The following is an 11,440-nucleotide window of genomic DNA, read 5'->3' on the forward strand; positions in this document are numbered from 1 at the left end:
TCAAATCTTGAGCCATATGCATGTGTGGATACCGACAAGTTGTGTTTGGATTATGAAAATCTGCAAACAATTCATATGAATCAATAAACAGATGTACATTCAAATATCTTGTTTATTCCTCTGCTTTCAGGGAACTGTGGTGACTCATTTGGTTGTTTTCTGTGTCTGCTCAGTCAGTACAGGAAGAAATGTGTTTCTAATCATTGGGTGTAGCACCAGGGCTATGGAGATTCTGACTTGTAACTCAGGAGATCTGAGTTATAGTCTAAATTATCCTGCTTTTGAATTGTTTATGACATTTATAGTCTTGTCTGACTACAGATCTACAAGACAATTTTATGTTCTAAACTTATAATTCTTAAGAAGGTTTAGATATTCTTCAGACTGCATGAATATATTTGGAGGAAAGAACGAAATTCCTATTTGGTCACACTGTTTTAAAAATAGGGAAAAACACACATCACACACACACACACACACACACACACACACACACACACAAACTACACCATCAGTAAGATTGCCTCTTGAGAGCATTACCTCCCATTGTTTGGACTGTATTTTTGTTTACAATGTTATTTGTTTCAAGGGACTGCTAAAGGACAAACATTTGATTTGAAATGTTCTTCACTCCTATAATTTTATTTTAAACCAGAACAATTAAATTTCTTCCTATCTCAAATATTGTCTAATCCTAATAAAATATATACTGACAAGGATGTGAAAAAAAGGAGAAAATCCATACATTGTTGGTGGGATTGGAAAATGGTATGACCATTTGAAACAGTCTGGTGGTTCCTGTAAAAGTTACAGCTTCAGTTGTCATATATTCAATAATTCTACTCATCTATATATTCTGAAGGTAATTAAAAACTTGTACACATAATACCTTGACTAAACACTTTTATAAACATTGTTCATAATATTCAAACAATCCAAATTTCATAAATTGATGAATGAATAAACAAATTGTAATACAACATGTTATTAAACAACAATTAACTTAAATTCTTATAGATGACATGCCAGAGTTCAATCTCAAATTATACAACGTGAAAGGATCCAGGTACCAGAAAGCACATGTTACATAGTTACATTTATATTAAATGTTTGTGCAGTGTAAACTAGTGGTGACAGAAGGTAAATTATTGGTCTCTTGGTAACGGGTACAAGAGAAACAACTAAATGTTAATAGTCATATATGATCTTATCTAGAAGATAAAAATGCTATGGTGGTAGCTGTTCTTCTCAGGAAATTTATTTAAAGATGCAAACCAGCAGCCGTATGGTAATGGTGCACACACCTTTAATCCCAGGACACAGGACAAAGAGGCAGCTGGATCTTTGAGGTAGAAGCCAGCCTGATCTACAGAGCAAGTTCCAGGACAGCCAGGTCTACACAGAGAGACTCTGTCTTAATCCCCTCCCCCCAAATTGTGGAAGACACACTTGAAATGAATGAAGTTTATCATGTAAAATACTGTAAATTTAAGTACTTTCCATATATCTTCATTGTCAGGACTGAATCTGTTCTCTCTCTCTCTCTCTCTCTCTCTCTCTCTCCTTTCTCTTGGTCTCTCTTCCCTTCCCTTCCCCTTTTCTTCTCTCTTTCATACACTACTTTGTTACTCAATTCAGAATAAAAAAAGAAAAGAGATGTGTTCAGTTCTATTCTTTTTTTTATTTTTTATTTTATTTTATTTTATTTTTTTATTGAGAAAAGAAAAAAAAACAAATTTCCTCCTCCTCCCAGCCTCCCATTTCCCTCCCCCTCCTCCCACCCTTCTCCCCCTCCTCCCGCCCTTCTCCCCCTCCTCCCACCCTTCTCCCCCTCCTCCCACCCTTCTCCCCCTCCCCCCACTCCTCTCCCCCTCCCTCTCCAGCCCAAAGAGCAGTCAGATTTCCCTGCCCTGTGGTAAGTCCTAGGTCCTCCCCCCTCCGTCCATTTCTAGGAAGGTGAACATCCAAACTGGCTAAGCTCCCACAAAGCCAGCACATTACGTAGGTTCAAAACCCCGTGCCATTGTCCTTGGGTTCTCATCAGCCCTCATTGTTCGCCATGCTCAGAGAGTCCAGTTTTATCCCATGCTTTTTCAGTCACAGTTCAGCTAGCCTTGGTGAGCTCCCAATAGATCAGCTGCACTGTCTCAGTGGTTGGGTGCTCCCCTCGTGGTCCCGACTTCTTTGCTCATGTTCTCCCTCCTTCTGCTCCTCATCGGGACCTTGGGAGCTCAGTCCAGTGCTCCAGTGTGGGTCTCTGTCTCTGTCTCCATCCATCACCAGATGAAGGTTCTATGATGATATGCAAGATATTCGTCAGTATTGCTATAGGATAGGGTCATTTCAGGTTCCCCATCCTCAGCTGCCCAAGGAACTAACTGGGGACCTCGGCTTGGGCATCTGGAAGCCACTCTAGGTTCAAGTCTCTTGCCAACCCTAAGGTGGCTCCCTTAACTAAGAACCGTGCTTCCTTGCTCCCCCATCCAACCTTCCTTCATCCCAATCCTCCCCCTTCCCCAAGCTCCCCCCCATTCTCCCCCTATCCCCCCCTCTCTCCCCATCTCCCCTTACCCCCATCCCACCCCACCCCCAAGATCTCAATTTTCTCCCCGGCAATTTTGTCTACTTTCCATAGCCAAGAGGACAACTATATGCTTTTCCTTTGGTTCACCTTCTTACTTAGCTTCTTTGGGATCACCAATTGTAGACTCCGTGACCCTTGTTTATGGCTAGAAACCAATTATGAGTGAGTACATCCCATGTTCATCTTTTTGGGTCTGGGATACCTCACTCAGGATAGTGTTTTCTATTTCCATCCATTTGCATGCAAAATTTGAGAAGTCATTGTTTTTTACCGCAGCATAGTACTCTAATGTGTAGATATTCCACACTTTCTTCATCCATTCTTCCATCGAAGGGCATCTAGGTTGTTTCCAGGTTCTGGCTATTACAAATAATACTGCTATGAACATAGTTGAACAAATGCTCTTGTCATATGATAGGGCATCTCTTGGGTATATTCCCAGGAGTGGTATTGCTGGGTCCAGGGGTAAGTTGATCCCGAATTTCCTGAGAAACCGAAACACCGATTTTCTATTCTTTTTGAACTATCTACATAGCCAGGGAGAAAGAGAAAAATGAACTTAGAGGGAGGTTTAGGCACATGTCTCAGACCAAAGGAGGAAGATCAGGGGAAGTCACTACAGTTGTAGGATTGCACAAAGAAAACATATGTTAATCAGAAGAAGTACCAGTACAGTTCACAGTGAGGCATATTAACATTATCATTCCATAAAATATTGATTTCCTTGCAATTACTAGTTGAGAGGCTGGGGACTGTGGCGAGACTGTCCTGTTTCTGGATGTAAAAACATGTAGGGTCTTATATTCTCACTTGATTAAAATTAGGAATGCTTCTGTAGCGAAGAGGATAAAATCCGCAAATATACACATAGAGATGGAGGCACAGAAATAGTTAATATGTGAGCAGTCACCTTGTCCGCTCTGGAGTTGAGGTCACTGTGTGCCTGTGCTAGTCACAGGCCAATGAACTAACTCCTACTCTATGCTAGTGTGACGTGGGGAAACTAGATCTCTGAACAGATGGATAAGAGCAGTAAAGTCATCAAAACATTAAACATGGAATTTTTAGATTGCTATTAATCTTTTTATTAGTTACTGGGAGCACTTACATTCTTCTGGACTAGTAACACTACTTATGTTCATAGTGTGACTGGTAGGTTTCTATATACTGAGAAGTTAGCCTTTTAAGGACTGAGAAATAATGTATACATGAATATTGGGATTTTAAGTGCTGTTTTTTTTTCTGAACAAAATGGCATCTTAGGGAACTTGCTCAGCTGCAGAGCTATCATCCTCTAAGCTTTTATCCTTGTCACTTCTCATGGAAAAGCAGATTCCATTCCTTAATAGTTCCTTTGTAAGTAATAGCACAGTGACAATGAAGTGGAATGGAGTATTCGTATGTGGTAGTTAGTGTACTGATTAATTTTTTTGTCAGATTGAGACAATTTAGAATATCAGAGAATGAACCACAATTGAGGAAAAGACTCTCTCAGACTGGCCTATAGGCAAGCCTGCAGGACATTTTCTCCATTAACCCTTGATGTGGGAGAGGCTAGCTGACTATCTGTGATGCTACCCCTGGGCAAGTCGTCCTTGGCTGTACAAAAGGGAAAACTGCGTAAGGCAGGGAGGTCAGACGCATTCCTCCACAGCCTCTGCTTCGAATTTCTACATCCAGGTTCCAGTTATTGTTCCTGCCCTGACTTTCCTCAGTGGTGGATCTGGACATGTAAGCCAAACAAACCCTTTCTTCCTGGAGTTGCTTTTGGTCATGGTGTTTCTCAAAGACATTTAAAAATAAAACTAAAGGACACTCTTATGTGAGTTGACCCTACCTATTAATCAATACCTTATATTTCATTGAACCAAAACCTCATGATATAGATCGTACTTGCCCATGGAAATCTTCATTTTATAAAGAAGAAAACTGAAATTCTGACAGATTTAATGATTTTCTGATGGTTATATGACATTATTGAGGAAGAGACCTGGTCAGCTGTCCTAATCAACTTAGATCATGAAACCCAATATGGACAAATTCAACAGAATCGCAATATACGGGCTGCCTGTCCATGCATGCTTCAGCATTACCAGTGTATAAATTACATTTGATTTCAAATTTCATATGACATTAAATGATGTTCTGGAATTCTAGCTCATGTCTGTATGCCCCTTAGACTTAAGTGTGTTCTTCTATTCCACGGATGCCTCCCAGTTACAGGCATTAGGAAACACAATGTTTATTCAACTACCCCCCCTCATATTGTGTATATGGTGAAGGATGGGGGGAAGGAAAGCCAACACACAAATTGCAATGATCACAGACTATCAAAGTTCTCAGAGAGAGTCTGTTTGCTTGTTTGTTTTTTTCAAGGCAAAATCTAAAACAAAGTGCAGCCTAGCCAAATGACATCACTGTCAGCAATATTTGTACTACTTACGCCAAATACAGAAAAATTGTTATTTTATCCTACCCTTTCCAGTAAGTGAGTGTGATTGGGGGTCAAGGCATATTGTTAGATAGTAGCCTGGCAGGATGGAAAAGAATGACATATTTTTTTCCATCCTGCCAGGCTACTACCTAACAAGGCCAAATGCAGCATAGAGACTTTGTCAGTACCTGCATCTCACTAAGGTATCAGTGGAAGCCTAGCATGAGTCTGGGATTTCACCTTGCCATGTAGCTACAGAACACTCCTCTCACTTCCAGCCCTGCTAGTAGTTGTTAGTGGCATTTATGTGAAAGCCTGAACAAAGTATCTTTCCATTTACAAGTGTCAGTGGTGGTCATCGAGGGAATAGTAATAGGTTACCGTCTTCTGACCAGATTAGTATTTACAAAAATTTCAGAAAGATTTTCAAACTTCCATGTTACCAAGAGTAAAGAGGGGTCTCTCACCTCAAGGGTATAATAGGAGGCTGAGTGAAACACTTTGACCCCAACAACAACCGGCAGTAATAACAGGGTGAGTTATGTCCTTCAATTTTTGTGCCAAGCTCCTTGTAACCTTTCTTACTTTCATTTCTTCTACCTTTAGTCACTGTGACAACCACCCTGGTCACCGTTGCCTATTTATCAATCATCCCATAACACTGCAGAACCTTTGTGATTATCATTTCCTCTGTGTACCATAATTTACGACACTAATATTGTGTTTTAAGTTTCTTCTTAAATGTTACCATCTCAGCTAAGGCTTCCTGATTTTCTTAGGTCTCAACCAGTGCATATATATTCAAGTTCCCACTCAACACATTGCCCTTCCAGCATCTTGTTCCTTTCCTTTGCTTTTAGTTTTTATTTTTTAACCTATTTAAACCAAATAGCATTGCCCATATATGCATAAGTGTGGAGCCAGCCTACCAAGGCATGGGCATCTTACCATTGAACATACTCCCAAGGAATGATAACTTCCATCTTCCAGCCACTACCAACTGCTGAGAACTCCTTAATTAGGGATGGGCTCTTGTGAGCCTCTCTCCATTCCATGCGAGAATTTTAGCCGGCTTCATCTTAATCTTGGGTCTGTAACCCCAGCTGCTGTGAGTAAAATAGCCTTATCAAAAGCAGAAGATAATATTTCACAGCACTCCTCCATATTCTACAACTCTTAAACTCCTTCTGCCTTTTCTTCCATGATGTTCCCTGAACCATGGGGTTTGATAATGATGTCACATTTAAGGATGAACACTCACAGTCAGTAATTGACAGCAATTTTACCAGTTGTGAGTCTTTGCATTGGCAATAAAACATTTCTCAATGCAAACAAGCTTGACAAATGCCGTTCTAGGTATAAATAAATTCCATGTCAAACCCTGAACTCCACTACCGTCATTTGTTTAGTGCCTTTCCTTTTGGCATCATCTCATTTATCCTTAAATCACATTTCATGTTTGATTTCTAACTGAAGTAGATGAGGGTAGAAATAACTGAATTCATTTTTAATTGGTTAGATCTAAAGCAGAATAGTTTAACAACCATTCCTAAGTCACATAGCATGGAAGTGGCAGAAGCAGAATGATACCACATGTTCATAACATCAAAGACTGCTGCCTACAATTAATCCTTTACCATGTTCTCCTCTACAATCTACCAGCAGCGCAAACTGTTTAATATTCAGGAGGCATTGAGGTGAGTAACTAAGGACACAGACTTGAGAAATCAATGGGCTCATTTTCAATCGTGTCCCTGGCTGCTATATATAAACCTGACTTTAAAACTCAAGTCAGTTTTCCTGTTTGTACCTTTATATTTCTTTAGTAAGGCAAAAAAAAAAATGTTCATAAGATGACTCACATCCCTGCACTTATTATAACAGTGGCATATTGTATATGTTCTATCGACATTTGCCATAATGAGAATGGATGACTAAGCTGGGGTCAGCTTGCAGTTGTGGCCTCAGGGTTGTTGTGTCTCCGTTGTCTCCAGGACCATAAGATCTAACTGTTGTCCTCCCCCACATAACTCAACAGGGTCCCGCTATGGAAGCAAGGACAGTGTTTAACTGGTGAACCGTCTGCCCTCCCTTACCAAGTACTAAAATTACAGACATGTTCTGCAGTGACAAGTAAGACTGGGTTATTAACTGACATCTTCAGACTGATCTCTCTCTTTTATATAAGTAAGTCTCACATTTCTTGCATTTTGTTTCTGTGAAAGATAATCATTTTCAAAATGTAGAATCACAAAAGACTGATGAGCCAAGTTAACTAGTGGACAGGTAAAGTAATTTTCAGAATTCCTCAAGGAAATTTTTTCTTTTTGCATTTTCTAGTATATGAGAACAACATATTCAATTTTAAATTTTTGAGTTAAAAATGTATACCCTAGATAAGATTCCTAGCAATGGAAGGTACAGAGCCTGAATGGGTCATCTCCTGTAAACAGGTGAAACTTCCAGTGGAGGGAATAGGACACCAACCCGGCCACATAACCTTCAACCTACAATTTGTCCTGCCCACAAGATGTGCTGGAGTATAAGCAGTGGTGCAGAAATTGTGGGAATGGCCAACCAATAACAGGTCCAGCCTGAGACCCATGACAGGAGAGGGAGGCCAGTCATAACACTACTTAGAGGGCCAGAACACACAAGTTAGACATTCCAGAGACCCAGGATAGAACCAAACACTACTGGCAAAAACAAAAATAAATGAAATTATTCCTAATAATACTCTGCTATATTCATAGATTGGTGCCTAGTCCAATGGTCATCAGAGAGGCTTCATTCAGCAACTGATGGAAACAGATATGGAGACCCAATATCAAAAAAAAGGTGGACTTTGGGAAATCCTGCAGAAGAGGGAGAGGAAGGATTGTAGGAGCCAAAGAGATTAAGAAAACCACAAGTAACATACAGAATCAGCTAACTTGGGCTCATAGGGCCTCATAGAGACTGAACAGACAACCAGGGAACCTGCATAAGACTGACCAAGTCCTCTGCATACATGTTATAGTTGTGTAGCGTGGCCTTCTTGTGAGACTACTAACGGTGGGAGCAGGGGCTGTCTCTGACTTTTTTCTAGCTTTTGGGACCCTTATCTCCATGCTAGGTTGTCTTGTTCAAGCTTCAACTTGATATAGAATGCCTGCCCACCTCTGAATAAAAATAAAAGGAGTAGATGAGGGCACAGGAGGAGGCATAAGGTACACGGGGGAGGACTGGGAGGAGAGAAAAGAGGGGAAACAGTGTCAGTTGTAAAATAAATAAGATTTCTCAAGGGTGATTATGAATCAAAAAATTAGAGTGTTTCTTACACTAAAAATTATGATAATGGTATGCAAATGCAGCTTAAAGAAAATTAAATTATAGACAGTGGCCAAAGTAATTAAATAAACATCAGGACAATGCAGAGAAATGAAGATTTCTGTTGTGGTTTCCATCTTTTGCCAAAAGTGGCTTTAATGGGGGTGAAAGCTACACGTATCTGTGTATATAAAAGTAAGTATTTAGAACCCAGTTACTATATTGGTGTAGGAACATAGCAGTAATAGGTTCTCCTCTAGGGTTTATGACCTCTTTTTGCCACAGACACTTGACTAGGTTTACTGTACCAGGTATGAGTTCTCTCATATGAAGTAAGTAGACCATATTTATTAGACAGCTGTTGATAATGCTCAAGGTAAAAATGCCACTATTGCACCATGGAGATATCTTAGTAGACTAGTCATTGTTGTGGGTCATAATCTATACAGCTGGGTAGGATTGTTTTTCTACCTTGGCAGTTTGCACAGCAATTTTTGAAACTATGAGAGTTAATCTTCAGAGAGGAAGCTTATGGTTAATTTTAGTTCAGTTCATTCAAGGCCTTTTGTCTGAACTGTTCTGTATCTTCAACAATAAGGACTTCAAGTTCTGGTTCTAAATAATAACAACACAACCTGATATGCCCATCTGTATTCCTTTAAAAAGGAAGCCGGTTTATATAACAATAATAACATAAAAAGAAAAGGTCATGAGCATGAGAGGGAGTGGGTGGAAAATGGGAGGAGTTGGATGGAGAGAGGAAGAATGGGATGGAAATGGTGTGAATATGGTACTTGCATATAAATTCTCAAAACTAATTTCTATTTTTATAATATTGAAAATGCTGGCTGGGATATAATTCTACCTTTGTATCTCTCCAGTTTGTGATCTTTGACAATTTTATTTTCTCTATTTCTAATGAATTTATATAATCATAAAATACTAATAATGATATCAATTTTACTGGGTTATGCTACTAATTAAGTAAAATAGGCTATGTGACAACTTTAGAATTATGTTGTAGTGGTTTGGACGAGAAATGTCCTTATAGGCGTAGGTATTGGAGTACTTGGCTCCTGGTTAGCACTATTTGGGGATGTGGTCTTACTACAGGAAGTTGATCTCTGGAGGCAGCCTTTGTGTGTTCATACATCCAGTTCATGCTTCCTGCTTCCTGCTTGAGACTGAAGATGTGAACTCTCAACTTCGTGCCCCTGCTGCAGTGCTTTCTACATGCTGCTATCCTTCCTGCCCTGATCAACTGTTCGCCCTCGGAAACCATAAACTAAAATAGTCTTCCAGAAGTTGCTTTTGGCTAGTAACAAAAAAGTAACCAATACAAATGTGTGGCAGATTTTAAAACCTTAGTAAAAAATTATTATAATCATTATTGTTATCATCACTATTTTCTATTTTTTCACTATTCTTTAATTATATAATAGTACTTAGATCATAGTAAGTATTTAGTAAATGTTATTGATCATAATTCAATCATCATAATATTAGGCTGTTATTGCTGCTATAACAAACCCACATGAATTAATAACTTTAACAATGCAATTAAAAATTTAGTAAGGTTTATGATATTTCATTTCTACTTTTCAAACATCAGACAGATGTTATTAGGCTAAAATAAAATCATTTAGATTACATTACTGGCTTCAGGTTTGAGGGAAAAACAATTTCCTTAGGTTTTTGAGCTTCTAAAGGTTGCCAGCTTCCCTTTGCTTATGGCTTCTTACTGTATCTTAAAAGTCAGCAACAACAGGCAGAGACGATCTTCCATGCACAAGTCTGTGAGGATTGTTCTGATCATGAGAACTCAAGAACAATGGCACTGGGTTTTTGATCCTACTGCACGTACTGGCTTTGGGGGAGCCTAGGCAGTTTGGATGCTCACCTTACTAGACCTGGATGGAGGTGGGTGGTCCTTGGACTTCCCACAGGGCAGAGAACCCTGATTGCTCTTTGGACTGAAGAGGGAGGGGGACTTGATTGGGAGAGGGGGAGGGAAATGGGAGGCGGTGGCGGGGAGGAGGCAGAAATCTTTAATAAATAAATAAATAAATAAGTTATTAAAAAAAGTTTCAGTCCACTTTCACTGACACATGTGTGTGTGTGTGTGTGTGTGTGTGTGTGTGTGTGTGTGTGTGTGTGTGTGTAAATGGTCCTAGGATAGTTTACGAATGCTGGGCTTGGGTCTAGAGAGATGACTCCACCGTTATGAGAGCAAACTAACTGCACTTGCAGAAGACCCAAGGTTGGTTCTCAGCACAGATTTCAGGTCACTCTCAAAGAATTCTATTGCCTGCTCCAGAGGCTCTGATGTCACCAGGCTCCACAAGTACTGGTATTCACATGCGCATACCCCCAGGCAGACATGCATAATTAAAAATACAATGATTCTTTAAATATGAAGACAGCTAGCAAAGCATTAGTATGTGAGAGAACTTGAAGGTAAGCATCAAGAAGCGTTCTGCCATGGTTTGCCAACCCAAACTCCTGCACTGAGTTCCTATCCTGACTTGTCTCAGCTGCTTTTCATCAATATGTTTTATCACAGCAACAGAAATCAAAGTAAAATAGAAATTTGTACCAGGAAACTGGACTGGTGCTGTGACAGACCTAATCATTTGGCTTTTTAATCCTTTGGACTATTTTCCGGGAGAACTGGGCGGTAAAAGCCACTGGTTTCTCAGAGTTTAATGAGCTATTGTGTGAGGGAATGTGAACTGCAGAGGTTTTGCTTGTGAGAGTTCAGAGGGAAGAAAAGACTTTATTAGGGCTATTTGTGTAATAGTTGAAATTAACAGTCCCTGATTGCTGATTAGCTGGAGCTAAAGAAGCAGCTGTCCCAACAAGAGATCAGTATCATTAAGGTGAAAGCTGTGCATCTTTCGGACAATGGACGCTGATCCACTAGGTTAGAAAATCTGCTTTGATTATAAGAGATCATCAGCATTGAGCTGAAATCTTCTGGGAAGTATTTTCTTAGGGTCAGCACACAGAAGCTGAAGAAGGCTAAGTACTTGTGGAGAAGTCTTTAAAAGCCATTGTTGGACTTGCATCCTCAGCTATAGTAGAGAACCCAGGATACTGGATATATCAGAATT

This window comes from Microtus oregoni, unplaced genomic scaffold (genome assembly GCF_018167655.1).
Source record: "Microtus oregoni isolate MIOR12 unplaced genomic scaffold, Mior012 000066F_045, whole genome shotgun sequence".
Lineage (NCBI taxonomy): Eukaryota > Metazoa > Chordata > Mammalia > Rodentia > Cricetidae > Microtus > Microtus oregoni.